This window comes from Phalacrocorax aristotelis, chromosome 3 (assembly GCF_949628215.1).
Source record: "Phalacrocorax aristotelis chromosome 3, bGulAri2.1, whole genome shotgun sequence".
Classification (NCBI taxonomy): Eukaryota; Metazoa; Chordata; class Aves; order Suliformes; family Phalacrocoracidae; genus Phalacrocorax; species Phalacrocorax aristotelis.
Window position 1 is genome coordinate 47,700,695 of NC_134278.1, and position 17,813 is coordinate 47,718,507.

The window sequence follows — 17,813 nt, forward strand, 5'->3', positions numbered from 1 at the left end:
GGCCTTTGGTTTCCTTCACATCTGACGTAATACAGCTTTTGCATGTGTGTATTTCAGTGGCAAATTCCATATTTTACTATATTTTCACAATGTCTTCTGTATTTTAACTTAATAAACAATACATGATATTACAGAAAAAGTAAATTCACTATGGCTTGTGTAGTTCTACAATCATGTTTAAACCAGTGACCAAGATAGATCGTTGGTGTCGGAATAGATGTTCAAAAGAGCAGCAAGTACACCTGGATAGCATGAAACACACTTAAAGAAAACCACCCCATCTTCATCAGGACATCAAGACAGAACCACTGTCCCTGAAAGATGTCAACTTATGCTGGAAGCAGTTTCAGAACGTATTAAAATACAACCCTGAGAGTGGTTCCAGCTGTTCATTTCCAGACAGTCAGGGTAAATAGAGTGGCACATCAAAGCGGAAGTCTTACCAAATACCCGCCAGGAAGTCATGGTCAGCAGATTTCCTCTCAGTGTGATCCCATCCATGATGAACCACTCCTGAAGAGCACAGCTGTCAGGGTAATAAGGCTACTGTGGAAGTACAACCACTCTAGGCATCCTCTGTACTAATGTTCACCAGGTGATCTCCATAGACTGGGAGATCCTATAGTTCACTTGGCACACTCTTTGTGACCTTGTTAGTCTTGGAAAAACAGTTAGTGGTCCAGGAATTTCAAGGAGATAGCAAAAATACATGATGTTTTGTTTGGGTGTGATTGGGTTTTGTTTGTTTTCTTGCCCGTTTAAGTAGAAGTTAATAGATAGAGGAAGGTATTCTGTATAAAAATGGAGGTAAAAGAGACTCATACAAGTGACAAAAGCAATGAAATATTCAAGAAGGGTAAAAAAAAAAAATGCCATTTGCAGCTGCATTACAAGGGACAATGACAGACCAAGATAAAATATATATATATGGGGCTGAGGGAAAACATAGCATTTGAGAAAAGATCCTACACCTACATATTGGCTTGTTGTAAGGAAAGAGTAGGCAAACCAAGGCATTGTGAACTGGGGGTAAAATAAGAAAAAGCTGGTGAAGATAAAAAGGAAGACACAAAAATATTACCTTTGTATTTGACTACTCAGCATCCTCATCTATGCAGTAGAGGAAAAAATATCAATGACTATGTTTTCTTAGTCAGACAGTGAAAGTATCTTTCTCCATGTAGACGTTCATGAGGTTTTGGGACCACTCTGTGGCATCTTAGGGGAAGATGATGAATGTGATTGTAATACTGCACTGGAGTCTGTCATTTAACCTATCATTCATAGTAACGATTGAGAAAACATTTTAAAAACAGACAAGCTATGCTGGACTAATGATGTTCTCTCATCTGTTAGGAAAGAGATAGAGACTGACAGTCACTATCCCACTCAGGCAGCCAAAAGCAGCAAAAAAAGGGTTGCCTTCTTCTGCTGCCTACTATAGAAGCAGGATGCCGGGCTAGAAGGACTGTTCTTGTGCAACTTTTTGGCCACGTTTTACTAAATAAAGGGTTCATTTAACTCTGTGGATGTACAATTCAAATAATGTTGCTTTGCTTGTTTTGTGATATAGTGCATGTACAGGAAACACATTATAATTCTATTTCTGTTGCAGAGAAAAATATTGCCACAAAAGTCTTGAAGTATCAAACTCTTAAAAACATCTTATAATAACAACTGGGAACTGCAATGTTTTCAGATGTAGTTCTTAAATTCAGTCTGAAACTGCAGATTCCTGTAGGGGACCTCAGGTTTTACATCAGTTTGTAAAATGTCAATGCACTAAATTGTTGTATTGCTTTAGTTTATTGGCATAAATATATTAATTTTAAAAACAGTAATTGTTTTATTTAAGTACCTTCACTTGAGCAGTTTTAGACATCTATACTTCACTTGCTCACTTTTGCTCTTTCAGATTCCCCCGCACTGTTTCTATTTTTAATAGCTGCCATTCTTTTCATTAGCTTTTGTTCATAGAATCATAGAGTGTCCTGAGTTGGAAGGGACCCAGAAGGATCATCAAGTACAACTCCTGTCCCTGCACAGTACAACCCCAAATTCACACCATGTCTCTGAGAGCATTGTCCAAGTGCTTCTTGAACAGCCTCAGACTTCGTGCCATGGCTGCCTCCCTGTTCCAGTGTTCCACCACCCTCTGCAGGAAGAACCTTTTCCCAATATCCATCCTAAACCTCCCCTGGCACACCTTCCTGGGTCTTATCATTGGTCACCAGAGAGGAGAGATCAGCACCTGCCCCTCTCCCTCCCTTTGTGAGGAAGATGTAGTCCGTGATGAGGTCTCCCCTCAGTCTTCTCTTCTGCTGGCTGAACAAACCAAGTGAGTTTAGCCACTTCTCATACGGCTTCCCCTCTAAACCCTTCAGCAACTTCACGGCCCTTCTCTGGACACTCTCTAGTAGCTTTATATCCTTAATGTACTGTGATGCCCAAAACTGCACACAGTACTCAGGGTGAGGCCACACCAGCACAGAGCAGAGCGGGACAATCTCCTCCCTCGACCGGCTGCAATGCAGTGCTTGATGTACCCCAGGACACGGTTGGCCCTCTTGGCTGCCAGGGCACACTGTTGGTTCATGTTCAACTTGCCATCAACCAGAACCCCAGGTCCCTCTCTGCAAAGCTGCCCTCCAGCCTCTCATTCCCCAGTCTGTGTGTACATCCAGGGTTGCCGTGCCCCAGGTGCAAAATCAGGCACTTGTCTTGTTAAACTTCATACAGTTGGTGATCGCCCAGCTCTCCAGTCTGTCCATAACCCTCTGCAGGGCCTCTCTGACCTCGAGAGTGTCCTCCCAATTTTGTGTCATCAGCAAACTTAATTAGTATTCCTTCCAGTCCTGCATCCAAGTTATTAACAAAGAGTACTGACCCCAAGATGGATCCCTGCGGAACCCGGCTAGTGAATGGTTGCCAGCCCGATGTAACCCCATTTACTCTAACCCTTTGAGACCAATCCATCACCCACTGCATTATGTGTTTATCCAGCTGTGTGCTGGACATTTTGTCCAGGGGGATATTGTGAAAGACAGTATTAAAAGCTTTACTGAAGTCTAAAAGATCACATTGACTTGGTCAACGAGGTGGGTAACTTTGCCATAGAAGGAAATCAAGTTTGTTAGGCAGGACTTTCCCTTCATGAACTTGTGCTGGTTAGTTCAATAACTCCCAGAATAATCTCCTCCATAATTTTGCCAGGCACAGAAGTGAAACTGATAGGTCTGTAGTTACCAGGGTCATCTCTGTTGCCCTTGAAGACTGGGAAAATGTTTACCAGCTTCCAGTCAACTAACACCTCTCCACATTCCCCAAAGCATTGAAAAATCATTAAGAGAGGTCTCACTATGACATTCACCAGCTCTTTAAGTACCCTTGGACGTACCCCATCAGGCCCCATCGACGGATCTAGCTGGAGCAGCAAATGCTGCACAAGTTCAGGGTTTATTAGGATTTTGTGATTCCCACAGTCATGGTTCTCTAGTCCAGGCCTCTGGGGTCCCTGATCCCACCATCAGTGTTGAAGACCGAGATGAAGAAAGCATCAAACATCTCTGCATTAAATGTCCCTGTTTGTGAGGTGACCATTCTCATCAAGTAATGGGCCAATGTTATTTCTGGCCTGCCTTTTGCCATTAATGCATTTTAAAAAGCCCTTCTTGTTGCCCCTGACAGTACTGGTCAGCTTCAACCCTGAGTTTTGGCCTCAGAATTTCCTCCCTGCAGTGGCGAACAGCATGCCTATAGTTCTCCCATGTCACCTGACCTTCTTCAACTGGCCATATACTTTCTTTTTTCTCCTTATTTCTAAAAGAACATCCCTGGTCAGCCAAGCCGGCCTTTTGTCTCTTGTCTCTTGTCTGCTTGAATTCCTACGCTTTCAGATTGCCTGTTCCTGTGTTTTTAGGAAGTGGTGCATAAAAAGTGACCAGCACTGATGGACCTTCAAAAGCTTTTTCCCAGGGGATCTTACTAAGCAGTTCAACGAGCAACCTGGTCTTCTCTCCTCATATCCAGAGTTGAGGTCTTGCTGGCAGCTTTCCTCCCATCACCATAGATTTTAAACTTGACTGCTTCATGGTCACCGTGGCCACGGCGGCCCCTAGTCTCCATTTCACTCATGAGGCCCTTTCTGTAAATAAGCAACAAGTCAAGGAAGGCACCCTTCCTGGTGGGTTCCCTCAGTACCTGTACCAAGAAGCTGTCATCCAGATGGTTTAGGAACCTTCTGGGCCTGTTTGTCCCAGCCGTATGGTATTCCCAGTTGACATCTGGCAATTTGAAGTCCCCCATAAGGAAAAGGGCAGATGACTTAGAGGCATCCCTTAGTATTAAAGAATAATTTATCAGTGTCATCCTCCTGGCTGGGTGGCCTATAGTAGGCTCCCATGACAACATCTGCTTTATTTGTCTGTCCCTTAATGTTTACCCAGAGGGTCTCAACTATGCCATTGCCAACCGCAAGCTCTGTGCATTCCAGCTCCTCCACTACATATAATGCCACACCCCCTGCCTCGCCTGCCCTGCCTATCCCTCCTAAAGAGCTTATCATGGCACACCAGTCACAGGACTTGTCCCACCAGGTTTCACTTATGTCAATGATGTTGTATCTCTGGGACAAGGCATGTATCTCTTGTTATCTTTTGCCAGCTGTCTTAAAGAAGTTCATTCTTTTACAGATACCTTTCTTACCTTTTTCTTGATACCAGTCAGGTTTTTTTCTGCCCCATCACTATAGCATTTGAAAAACTCCTATGTAAAATTAATAGCAAAAAAATGTTTAAAATATTACCACAAAGTTTGACTTCCCCAAAAAAATATTTCAAAATAAATAAGGGTTCTTCTTACGTATAACCAGATTACAAATAAGAAACAATAACAGATAAGTAAATAAATATAAACCTCAAGGAAATAAAAGACAATGCAGGTAAGATAAAAGTACAGCACATACTGAAAGACTGAGAAGTTGAAGAGAAACCATCTGCTTTTATCCAGGCTTCCCTCAGGACTAATTCCTAGAGTTGAAAGCAGTTGTCCTTAATGAAAAGAGACTTCTGGGGGATTTGCAATCTATTATATTTGAGCCTGTCCTTTCCTAGATGATATGATAGTCATTACTATACTGGTCTCCTTGTGTAAGGGAGGAGAAGCTTACTTTTCTGGGATAATATCATTTGATATCTTAGACAAATATATGAAGCTCCAGATAACATCTGCTTTTTTCTAAGAATGTGGTATCTTGTATAGATAACCACTTTAATGCTAAAAGATGTTTCTGAGGTCATACTAATTTGGTCATTAATAGAAATGCATCACAAAAAATAAGACAGAATCACTAAAATTATATGAACACTAACATGTTATGATTGTCTCTTACTATTTTTCTTCTTTCACTTTTGGTGTTTTAATTTCTAAGTGTTTTCTTCCAATTTCTTGTTCATGTTTCTCAATAAAACCCTTTAAAATGTCAGACTCATGTCTCCCCGTCTCTTTACTGAGATCCCATCAGCCACAGAATCACAAAGTTGTTCTCGGGGGATGGGAGAGGGAGATCATCTCGTCAACATCCTGCTTCACATTTCTAAAACAAGGTCAGCAGCCATATGCCTCTCTAGTTTATATCCATCAGTGGCCTTGTGAATTTTCCAAGTGTGTTTATTCCTAAGAAACTTATTTCTAACCTTCTTTTTTTACTGATAATTCAGGGTAAATTAGAGCACCTTTCCAATATAAAAAAATGCAGCTTCCAGATCTTTTTACATTTCTTACAATTTGATGACTTGGATAACTATAGCTTTTCATACTTTAGTGTTCTATATTACAAGTTCATTGTGTAATGTACCATATACACTCATTATATGTTGTATGAAAAAGACAACAGCTCCAGAAATGTTTAGTAGATCTGGAAGTCCTAGCATCAATCTCAGTCTTACAAGGAAATTTGGATCTTTTTAAAAAGCTTTATTTCCTTTACCGCTTTTTTTCCTCTTTTCTTTTTTTCTCTCTCCAGCTTTTTCTTCCTTAGTAGAATGTTTTACAAGTCACATGGACTGAAAACATTGATGTCTCTGCAGTTGAAATATGCTCTAATTAGGCACCCGTCATTTCAAAATCCATTTTAAATGAACAGTGAAATCTCAAATGTTATTTATTAATGTTCCTCAGACAAAAATGTATTTTGCTCAATGGTCTTAAATAGCTTTGGAGTCAATTTGTGCAAATTTACCCTGTCATCATTCTATTGTGGGAAAAAAAATTTGATTGGACAATCTGCGGAGAAAGCAAGAAAATACAATTATTTTATGTTCCAGTCAGTTACTTTCAAGCGACAGTCCTAATGGAAGTGGGGGATGTATCTGATGCAAGTTTGACTAACAGTGTTGAGCTGGCTCCAAAGTTGCTGTTTTACTTGCTTGAAGTTAGAACAAAGTCAGCAGTTTGTTGGGCTCAAGGTAAGGAGGATTCACATAGGTCAATCATTTGGAGTGTAATAAACAGCAGATACAGTAATTCTGCTTGGCAGTTACACTGCAGGCATTGAGAGCTGCAACCACAAATCAGCAGTGCTTACTCAAATCTTCCATGTCTCTTCTTATCACTTTTTCAAAAGGATGTCATCATTCAATGAAATGAACATGCTGTCACTATTAAAAATATAGAACTAAGCTATAGCTCTAAAAAGTTGAAAGCCACTTGAACCTATATCATTCTCCACTCCACCAAGCCAAGCCACTTTATTTTCAGTGTTTTCATGCAAAATCTTTGTAGCTCTGGGATCTAATTTGTATTGGACTACACCTGGAAAAAGACATAAAACCCACCTCAAAATTAAATAACATGAATAGAAACAGAGCCAAATACCATTCTTTGGGAAAAAAAAAGAGGATTTTTTCTTTAGAGTTTGCAAAAACTAAAAAATGTCAAATCAGATTCTTATTTAAATACCTGCATTTTGTTCAGCTCTTTATATTAAGTTTCGGAAAGGTTTAAGCACCACATATGTTGTTAGCAAAATGTATAGGAAGCCTTGAAATTGAGGATTAAGCACTGTAAATCTTTGTTTCAGCCTTTTAATTAAGGAAAGAAAACTCAAATTCCATGAAAGAAAGGCTGATTTGTATGTGAAAGTTTGCTGTGTTGTTTTGGGGGGACTGTCGGTAGGCATATGTAAAAAACTTCAGCTTCTCACATGTCTTTGCAATTTCAGTTGGAACTGCAAATCTAACAGAGCAGTAATACAGCCCTAATCATTGAGGGCTATTCAACAGAGAACGTCCTGTATTCAACATCTCAGTCTACAAACTTGCCCCTATAAAAAAGATGTGGCAGGGAGGAAGGCTCAGGGTTGTATGAGGCATGAGAAAGAGATGGCTTTGGCAATAAAATCACCACGCAGAGGTCTGTGATCTCATGATGTGAACAGAGTTGTAACTCAAGCTGAATGAGAGAAAGGGGAGAAAGGGAAGCCCAGGACTCTGATGAGATTAAAACCCCCTTATTCTGACTACAACCACTCATCCTTCTACAAAAATACTGTTATGGGAGAAAGGCATGCTGAATTGAGAAATACATCTTTAATGGTCTGTAAATTCTTGGGGTTTGTTCCTTAATTGGAAAAACTTTAGTGAATTTAAAAATTCTATGCCAAGCTTGCTTCTTTTAAGAAGTAAGCTATGGTAGAAGACCAAACAAATCACAGTTACACTGGGGCAAAGAGTGTTTAAAGTACAGATAGCCTGAGGAATAAGGGCTTAGATTTAAGGGAAAGGCTTTTAGAATAAGTTGGTAGACCTAAGTCCTACAGGATGAAGAAGGCCTGTAGGACTTAGATCTATCAACTTGTCCTAAAAGTCATCTGGTGATCTAGCAGCTGGTACTGGGTCTGGCTGGAATTGAGTTAATTTTCCTCATAGAATCATAGAAAGTTTTGGGGTCGAAGACACATTGAAGATCATCTTCAACTAGATCAGGTTGCTCAAAGCCACATCCACCTGGCCTTGAACACTTCCAGGGAGGGGCATCCACAACTTCTCGGGCCACCTGTTCTAGTGGCTCACCACCCTCACAGTAATGATATCTAATCTAAATCTACTCTCAGTTTAAAAACAATACCCCTCATCCAATCACCACTATGCTCCCTGATAGAGTTCCTCCCCACCTTTCCTCTAGGCCCCTTTAAATACTGGCAGGCTGCTAAAAGGTCTCCCTGGACCCTTCTCTTCTCCAGGCTAAACAAGCCCAAGCCCAATTGTCTAGCCTGTCCTCATAGGGAAGGCGGTCCAGGCCCCTGATCATCTTCATGGACCTCCTCTGGGCCTGCTTGAGCAGGACCAATTTTTTCTTATGCTGTGGGCCCCAGAGCTGAATGCAGTACTCCAGGTGGGGTCTCACGGGGGCAAAGTAGAGGGGACAATCACCTCCCTCGACCTTCTGGCCACACTTCTCAAAGCAGCCTGTATGTTGGTGTTTTACATTCATGACTAAAATAGTGTTGATAAAACAAAAATGTTTTGGTTATTGCTGAACAGCACTTGCACAGAATAAAGACCTCTGTTTCTTACTCTGCCCCTAGAGCAAGTAGTCTGGGGGTGGGAAAGAAGGAAACATCACAGGTGGGACAGCTGACCCAGACTGACCAAAGGGATATTCCATGCCATCTAATTTCACATTCAGTAATAAAACTTGAAGGAGGAGCCTTTCCAAAGTATCCATTGCTTGGAGACTCTCTGGGCATCAGTCTGCCAGTGGGAGGTGGTGAGTGATTGCCTCTGCATTGTTTGGTTTTCTTTCCAGGTTTTTTCTTCACTTATTAAACTGCCTTCATCTTGCCCCACAAGTTTTTCAAGTTTTGTTTTTCTGAGTCTTCCCCTCATCATGCTGTGGGGATGGGGTGAGTGAGTGGCTGGTGAGTGCTACGTTGCTGGCCAGGGTCAAGCCACTACACAGCTACATCACACAACAAAAATCCAGTGATTAATATAATTGTGTTTTGTTATGGTAGGCTAAAGAAATGTGTGAATATGTTAAAGCAGAAAAGGGCAGGAATGATAAGTAAATCAAGAGCTCTGTCTGAAAGGGCTTTTTGTCTCTTTTGTATAACAAGCTTATAGCTCAGGCACTATATTCAAACAGAAAAATATGAAATGAAGGGATCTTTTACAGTTTATATAGTACATTTTCAAACTATTACAAGCAAAAATGAACAAACAATAAGATATTCCTGATTCTACAGAGGAAACATTGTAAGAAAGAACCAAGAAGACATGCACCTTGGCAGCAAGTAGCATTTTGCTAGATTCACTTTATTTCCAGACATTAATCCAGGGTTGTACGCACACAGTTTAGTCTTTGGGCTTTTGTGAAGCATTTTGGCATCAATCAGCGTTTATATGGAACATTTTTGCATTATAAGAATTTCATAAGCATATTGAAAAAAAGTCTGTGCTAAGATGTAGGCTGTGTAAAGTTTCACATTTAATTACATAGCTGATTATGTCTCAGTTCCCTTTGGCATACAGGTTTTTCTCCAGAAACAAAATCTTTGGTTATAGTAGGCATAAAGAACATTTCAAGCATGGATTTTGTAAGCCTTGCCACAAATTTTTTTTTATAGAGGGTAGAGGTGATTGTTAGGGAAGCTGGCTTCCCTTTTATGGCTGCACCTTTCATAAGCTAGCCTGGGGACTCAACAGAGTTTTCCTCCCTCCGCCACTACAGATGGCTTTGGTGATCTCTAAAGCCCATGTGAATGTAAAAACCATTCACACGAAAATGAACAGCATAAACTTCCTTGTTCCTCTTGTTTGGTTAACCAGGAGAGAAGTTCATGCACATGGACTGCTCTGGTAGCTGTCCCTAGACACTTGATCTATCCAGGGGCGGACCCTAGATCCCGGTTCCTTTAGCTGCTGGTCTCCTGACCTCTCATCCTTACTCTCCAGCTGTTCCACTGGGAGTTCTCTAGCAATTTTACAAAAATGCACGTGTGCACACACACAGACACCCACTCATGCACTAGAGAACACACATAAAAATACACAGGAGCAGAGTTTAACAAGATGGTAGAAAAGAGATAGTGATCAGACCTGGGGCTTGAGCATAAAAATGCTCTGACTAGCTTCCTCTCCTCTCTCCATTTTTCCGCTCTGGTTTCTCTCTGATCTATCTTGATCCATTTCTTTAAAAAGTCCAAACACAATAGATCACATCTATTTCATCTACCTCCTTGTAAGAACCATTAAAAGAATCCACATTGTTCATTTATATAAGTATACAGATAATTTTTTTTTAGAAAAATGAATGTGTTTTATGTGACAAAGTTTTCCAATTCAGATTATATATCAAATGATGAGAATCTGTACCCTCAAGCTACATAGCATTCTAACAATAAGCTACAGATCACTAACAATATAAGCCTAAACCATCCTCAAATCAAACTTCAAATTTGAATAGCTTCAGTCAAATCCTTGTCTTGCTATTTAAAGAAAAATAAAACTAATTTAATGACATCTGTTGTAATATTATCAGACAAGTAAGATGAATCTTAGTTGAGAACAGACATCTCTGAAGATTCTTCTTGCAAATGATGCATTTTTATAAGTTTTACTTCATGAAGTGTTCAACTAAAAGCATAAGAAAAAAGAATGCTCTCATGTGAGACCAAAAAATTATAGTGTCATAAATTATTATTTATTAAATCACTGAAACCTCTGTTGGTTTCAGCATAGATTAAAAAGGAATTTTTAAATATAAGGTTAAAAAGGAACATTTACATGTTCATTTAGAAAGAATCTTATTGATGTATGTATGTAAATAAATTTTGTACATCTTTTTCTCTAGAAAATCTTCACAGAACCTCTTCATTAAATCAATGGGTAACAAACTGCTTGCTAAAATAAAGTAGAAAATTAATAAGAAAAGATAGAAGTTTAGAGGCACAGTAAACTTTTAAAAAATAACCTCATCAGAACTCAAGACTTCCAAAGTTGTTGTTTGTATATTGTTCCATATTCAGTTCTTTCTTAGATATTTATTTATTATTCTTGAATCAAAATATTATTGCAAAAACTACTTTTGTCAACACGTCAAATCAAAGCAAATTGTTTTTGCTAAGTCATGATGGAACAATGTCACTCAATGGGGCTGTTAAAGGAAAATGTCAAAGTAAGCCTTCCCCATACATATGTGGGCATTAAGGGGGGAAAAAAAGCAAGGAGAACTGGAGTCAAATACAAATCAGCAAACATGTGCTGACATAAGTAAAATTATCCAATTGTATTATGAGATGGGCCTTGATAAGAAAGTATAGTTTCATCTTCTAATGCTAGAAGAGTCCTGATATTGCCATTGCATACAAGATGGCTTCCTCTACTATATGTACCTTACTCAGTCACAGTTACTCTGCACACCACATTGTCTGAAAAAGCTATACTCAGCTTCACTAACACAATTTATATTGTTTTATATATTACCTATTCAATCAAAAAGTTTTGGTAGTTTAAGCTTATGGTGGTGCTTCAACAGTCCTACAGCTGAGCATCCAAAACATTAGAGCAGAGTCATATACAAAGATAGATATCCAAATGAGAGTTTTCATGAATGTTTTCTTTGATAGATCTAGTTCATGTCAAGCTTCAAAAAAAAAAATCAGGTTATTGTAAATATCCTTGCTTTCTTTAGTTTCAGGCTGGCTGTTTCTGGGTTTTAGTTGAAAGACCCACTTAAGGAAGAAGTGAGTGTTGCAGAAATGTGAAATGCTGATCATTACAAATGTCTCTGATACTATTAATTCAAGAACACAAGACACCTAGAATATATTAATATGTTTTAACTAAATGGTAGGCATTTAAAGTAGATCTTTTACACGGAAAGAAAAATCACACCAAAAAAATCCTATATGTGAAAAGAATGTAGAGCAAGATGTACAGTACATATATTTCTTACTAAAAGGTGAAGCTGTAAACTATTGACATCACAACAATTACATTGTGTCATGCCACATTAGAGTCTGAAAATAAGTATTTTTGTTCTTTTAACATACTATGTTAATAAATAAACAAAACCAATGGAAATTAATCTTGTGTGGAAAGGAGAACATACCTTCTGTGTTTCCCAGTGTCTTTTTTATTACATGATTCTTTTTTTCATTAAATTAAGCTGTAGTTTAAATTACTTCAAACAAATTGATAGCAGAATTGTTCATCAAGAGTTATTGAATAGAAAGACACAACCTGTTATTCAGGATGTCCATTGGTTTCAGACTTCAGGAGCCTAGAACATGCCCTGGAGGGACTCTGTTACAGGCTTGCCTGTGTTCTGTCTCTGAATGTATCCTACTGGCGGCTCTTAGGAGTAAGATCTCAGCCTAGGAAGTCCAACTCTGTACAGTTATTCTTCTTTTCTTATCAAGCACATCAACGTTTGTCATATCTTAATATTATGAGATAGTTTCATTGGGGGTTGACATGTCAATTGGCAAAATAACTGCGGCAACATTTCTCTGGTACACATCAAAGAAGATCAGAAGCACAGAATAAAGAGAAAGAAAGAAATTGCAGTTGCTTAATAACTACTCAGAATTTGAAAAGACAGAACAATTGCTTTAAGGGAGAATTAAAAACATTTTTAGTTTTTTTGGCATCATACTGAAATGTTTTTTTTTGTCTTAAACTCTTAAGGTGAAATTCACCATATTCCACAGAAACAAGAATATGCATTTGGATGTATTATTCTCACTCAAACCATGAAAGATCTTTAAAGTTTCAGTTTTTTCTTCTAGTCTGTAGTCTACCTCTTAGTCTGAAAGGGCAAGAAATTTCTCAGATGTATATATGTTAGACATATATATGTTGAGATTACTAAGACTACTCCTACTCTAGTCTATTCCTGATTTACCTAAGTATTAATATTTTTATGTATTGAACTGTAAGCCTTTATCATCAGTTCAGACCTCATAGGTGTACTGAAAGCTTTAAATCTATTCATATTTCTGTATGACATTCAACGCAGTTTCCATATACCTTATTTGAACAAATGTTACAGGGCCTTGTTAAAACCCTTACAGGAGGCAGAATTTCAGCTTGAAGTGAAATCCACCTTTTTCTTTAAGAGCCATCATAGTTATGAAAACAAAAGAAAAAAAGAAGCCATCATAGTTATGAAAACAAAAGAAAAAAAGAATCCACAACTATTTACCAAATTTAAAAAAAAACCAAACACCAGCAAAACTTAAACATGGAGACATCCTCCTTCATTACTTATTAACAAGACCACATTTACTATATACTGTTAGTGAAGTAGAAAGCTAGTGAACATTTCCAGCTGTAAAGTATTACTTCAACTGATCTAAAAAGTCATTATGTGTGTAAAAAATAGTAGATTGAACGAAAATATTTTCAAACTGTGTAAATACCTGAATTTCAATAAAATTGCTATGTATTTTTAAAAATACTTTATTTCTTGTTCACTTTTGACACTTCATACATGCCTTAGCTTCTACATTTTTTATACTGTTAATTAACTGTCAATATTTCAAGCCATTTTTCCTTATGGTAAGGAAATATACAGCTTAAACATCAAAATTAACTATCCAGATCTATAAAACTAGATGGAAATAAGAAAATCATAGTGAAAGACCTTACTTTTGCAAATTTGACTTTCAATCCATTAATTTATTATTCAGACATTCCACAGAAGTCAAAACAACCTTTCAAATGTGTGGAGTATCAGAATAAAATATTTTAAGAAATTATTTAATACGGTAAGGACCTAAATCTGTGACATATGGGTATCACCCATGCGCGTACCACACTTTCATTTCTTTTTAGATTGGTCTGAGATTCTATTTAAAGATTGTGGAATAAAAATTCAAGAAGTCATGGCCTGTTGAAATGAAACTCATTTTACAACATCAAAAACTGTCTGCAGGGAACAGAGACACACACACTACAAGTTTTTTACTTTTTCCAGTGGGCCATGGTTGTCTTTCTACATATCGATCAGGTTTGTAGAAAGATACCTTAGGTATCTTGGGGATGAGGCAGTGTTATATTCTGATATATCTATTATCATAGAATCATAGAATGGTTTGGGTTGGAAGGGATCTTTAAAGGTCATCTAGTCAACACTCCTGCAGTGAGCAGGGATTCTATTCTATTCTATTCTATTCTATTCTATTCTATTCTATTCTATTCTATTCTATTCTATTCTATTCTATTCTATTCTATTCTATTCTATTCTATTCTATACCAATTACTGGTGAAAGCATTATTTCTTGTACATGTAACAAAGAGCTACAGTGTTTGCAATGTGCTTGAGTAAGGTTGCAGTTGATAACATGAGACTATGAGGTGTCATGCCGGACAGGCTAGAATGGTTTGAAACAAAGAAAGCACACACTGCCTTCTAAGAATTTCTGCTTCTGTTTCAACATTTACCACTATATACAGCAACTGTCCTGTAATTTTCTATGTAAGTATTGACACAGTAGCTATTACTTGTGCTTAAATCAGGGGTCACTTGGCCTCAGCCAAAAAAATAACTTGCAAAGGGCTGTTCTTTCGACACCAGTTGGGACAGCCTATAGCCCTTGTGCTCCTGTGCTTCTGTAAGTCCGTTTGGGATCAGCTGAATACAGAACCTGGGGAAATGTCAGTGTGATACAGGGAATTAATAGGATTCCTTGGGGATCCCCTAGGGGTTCATTAGGGTATCTGCTGGGAAACTCTTGCTCTAGTAAATTATAAATCCCATAGCTCATTTACTCAAAGCTGATATCATGCCCTGCCAAAGGCTTTCAAAAAACCAGCACACCACTATGAAATCCAGCTGGATAAAGAGTGGGGTTGGCCTCCACCTACCCTTCATCCTCTGCAATTACTTTCCTAAGTTTCAAATGTTTTCTTCTAGTTTGACCATAGCTAAGATGACCAGTGAAACTAATACAACAATTTCATGAAGCAGCAGTAGCAGTGCATGTAGGTTATTTAACATGAGCACCCAGACCTAGAAACTATAGAAGAATTGTATGCATGTCAGCTAGAGTGGTCAGGTTTCCTGGCTCCTACCTTCAAATTTAACAGCTGAATCCTGATTACAGCCACGAAAGTGTACTATTTTCTACCTTTCAGGTAATGTACTCAGCACTGCCACTGTACCAAACCTGAATATCTCCCAACAAATTCAGCTAGGATTTAGAGAACATTTATTGATTATAATTCATAGTACTCTCTTTTTTTTTTTTCACTTTGTAAGAAAACATACTTTGTTGTACTTTGTTGTGAATCCTACCAGCTCCACTTACACAGAAAAATTAAACTTTACTTTCAGGCACAGTTTACTGTCAAGTAGGAGTTTTTTAGTTTCTTTCTTTCTCTCTTCTTAAAGATGTGCATACATATCTCATGCATTGAAGAGGTCTGATAATCCTGCAATATAGTTATCCAAATTCTTCATTCTGTTTTCACAGAAGTATGTTTTCTACAGCTTTTATAACAAGGCGACATTTGGTTGATTCTTAACCAAGATGAAAACAAGTTGATTATAAAGTTTAACTTTTTAATTACATTGATTTCAAGGTTTGCAACTAAGCATTTTGGTTTGCACTTCACAAAGACCTATGATAGGCAAAAAACTTTGTGGAAGTAATATCCTCTTTGAATTCAACATTTGTTACTTACTGTAACTAAAACCAAGTACAATAAAAACATAACAGTAGAATGGTGTTTGCCTCATTCTTCCTCAGCAGGTAGTCGTATCCTAACAGAGCAGGTGTGTGTTGTTGAAAGTGATGGAGGACATAAGTCATGACAGTAAGTAGATTTGGAATGCAGCTGTTGAAGTCAGATCATCCTAGCAATAAAGCACCGTTAAGTATGGTGTCATTATCGCTACCTATATTTGGTTTTTTGTTTGTTTTCCTCGTATGTGCCATCAGGATGAAAAGCTGCATGACTCTAAAGTATCATATATTCAGGTAGAGTCAATGACGTCAAAGTAGTTGTGCAGTTCATGACTTAAAACAAGGTTCATTTAGTGTTGAGAAAATTCATATTGTTTGATGTAAAACCCAATTAAAAATTGCGAGAATCTGGAGTTCAGGAATATTAGTTTTCCTGAATGTTGTCAAAAGCTGTCTTCTGGAGGGTTTTGTTTCTTTGTTTGTTTTCTTTTCTGCTCTCTTCTTTTTCTATTCCTGATAATTACAAGACCAAGTAAGAAATTGTTATCAAACAAAAAGTCCCTTTATGATTCTTGCAAAATACAGATTCTGATACTCTTCATGTTAAGCAGCACTTCTTTTCCTAGGACTACACAAGATGAAAGACTTTCAAGTAAGAAACTTGCATTACATATTCCACATATTCCATCCATTACATTCTAATTTAAAACAAAACAAAACAAACCCAAAACAAAACAAAAAAAGAACCAAACAACACACAACACTTTCGGTGTTAAACTGTATTCTCTTTTTAAATTACAGGTATACAAACAAAGGAAATTCAAGGTTTTTGAAGACCAAGTGTTTCACTAAATACCCAGAGAAGCTTTAGCAAATTACCATGAAAAAATCCAGCTTTAAACATAAACCAATTACAGAAAAGGTACTGTGATTTTTGTAATAAAACCCAAGTATTTGCTGATAGCTTGTATAACTACCTACTTTTTCCAGACTAGATACCAGTGCTTCATTGATTTGTATCATCCAAGTATGAGCACTTATTTTATGAGCACTTAAATTATGCAAGACTTCAGCTTAACAGAGCTGCAATAGTGATGCTTAATATTGAACACATTCCAACCATGCAAATGATTAAAGTTTAAACGATAAATGATTAAATGTAAATAATGTTCAGTTTCAGCAACATAGTTTAATGTTGTTAAAACTGCTACCGTAATTAATTTTATGAACATCTTCCAGTCTTATTCATCACAGTATATGTGGGCTTATACTTCTGGACAACCCCAAAAGATTTGGTGTTCATGACTTCCTTAAGGGGTTTTTTTGGTAGCTGTTACTTAGAGTATTCTACTCCAGAGTAAATTATTCCAGACACTTCACAATCACTTTAGGAAGGTACTGATCTGTGATGTGTTACAAAATATCTCACAATGTAGATATGTGCTATTTTTATCAAACAAAAACCCCTTGCATTTTAAATTATCTTGCAATAAACCTATAAAATGCCAGGACTACAAGGAGATGGAACAGGAAAGAAGAAATGTGAAAGCTGTAAAACAAATACCATGAGTATTTACTTTGGAAATAATCAGAGCTTCTGATCAAGTTAGAAGCCAGAAACTTTAACAAAGCTATTTTCAGCTCTATTTATTCTTTAGCAAAACTCCATACTTAACAATGTAGTTATTCCACTCTCTATTTGTTAGAAACACCATTTAGATTTCTATGCTATTTAGCCAGCCTTCTTGCATTTCACTGAAGTTCCTTTCTGCCATGGATTAAAGGAGCCAGAATTCACCAAATGGTCTTAAATTATATTATGCTGTCCATTCACAAAACTAAAGTGTGCCCAGGGGCTTTGCCAACACGTACCTGGACTACAAAAAAAAAAAAAAAGTCTCAATATTAAATGACAAGCAGAAAGGTTTCTGCTGCTGGTAGGTAAGATTTCCCACAGTTAATGCAAATGTCATAGAAAGGTGGAAGTCTTGAATAACACACACATTAGAAGTTGTAGGGAGTTTTCCTTAATTCTGTCATGGAAAATAGAGCAAAATTTGATACACAGAATCACATGTTGGAAGGGACCTCAGAGATCATCTAGTCCAACCTTTCTAGGAAG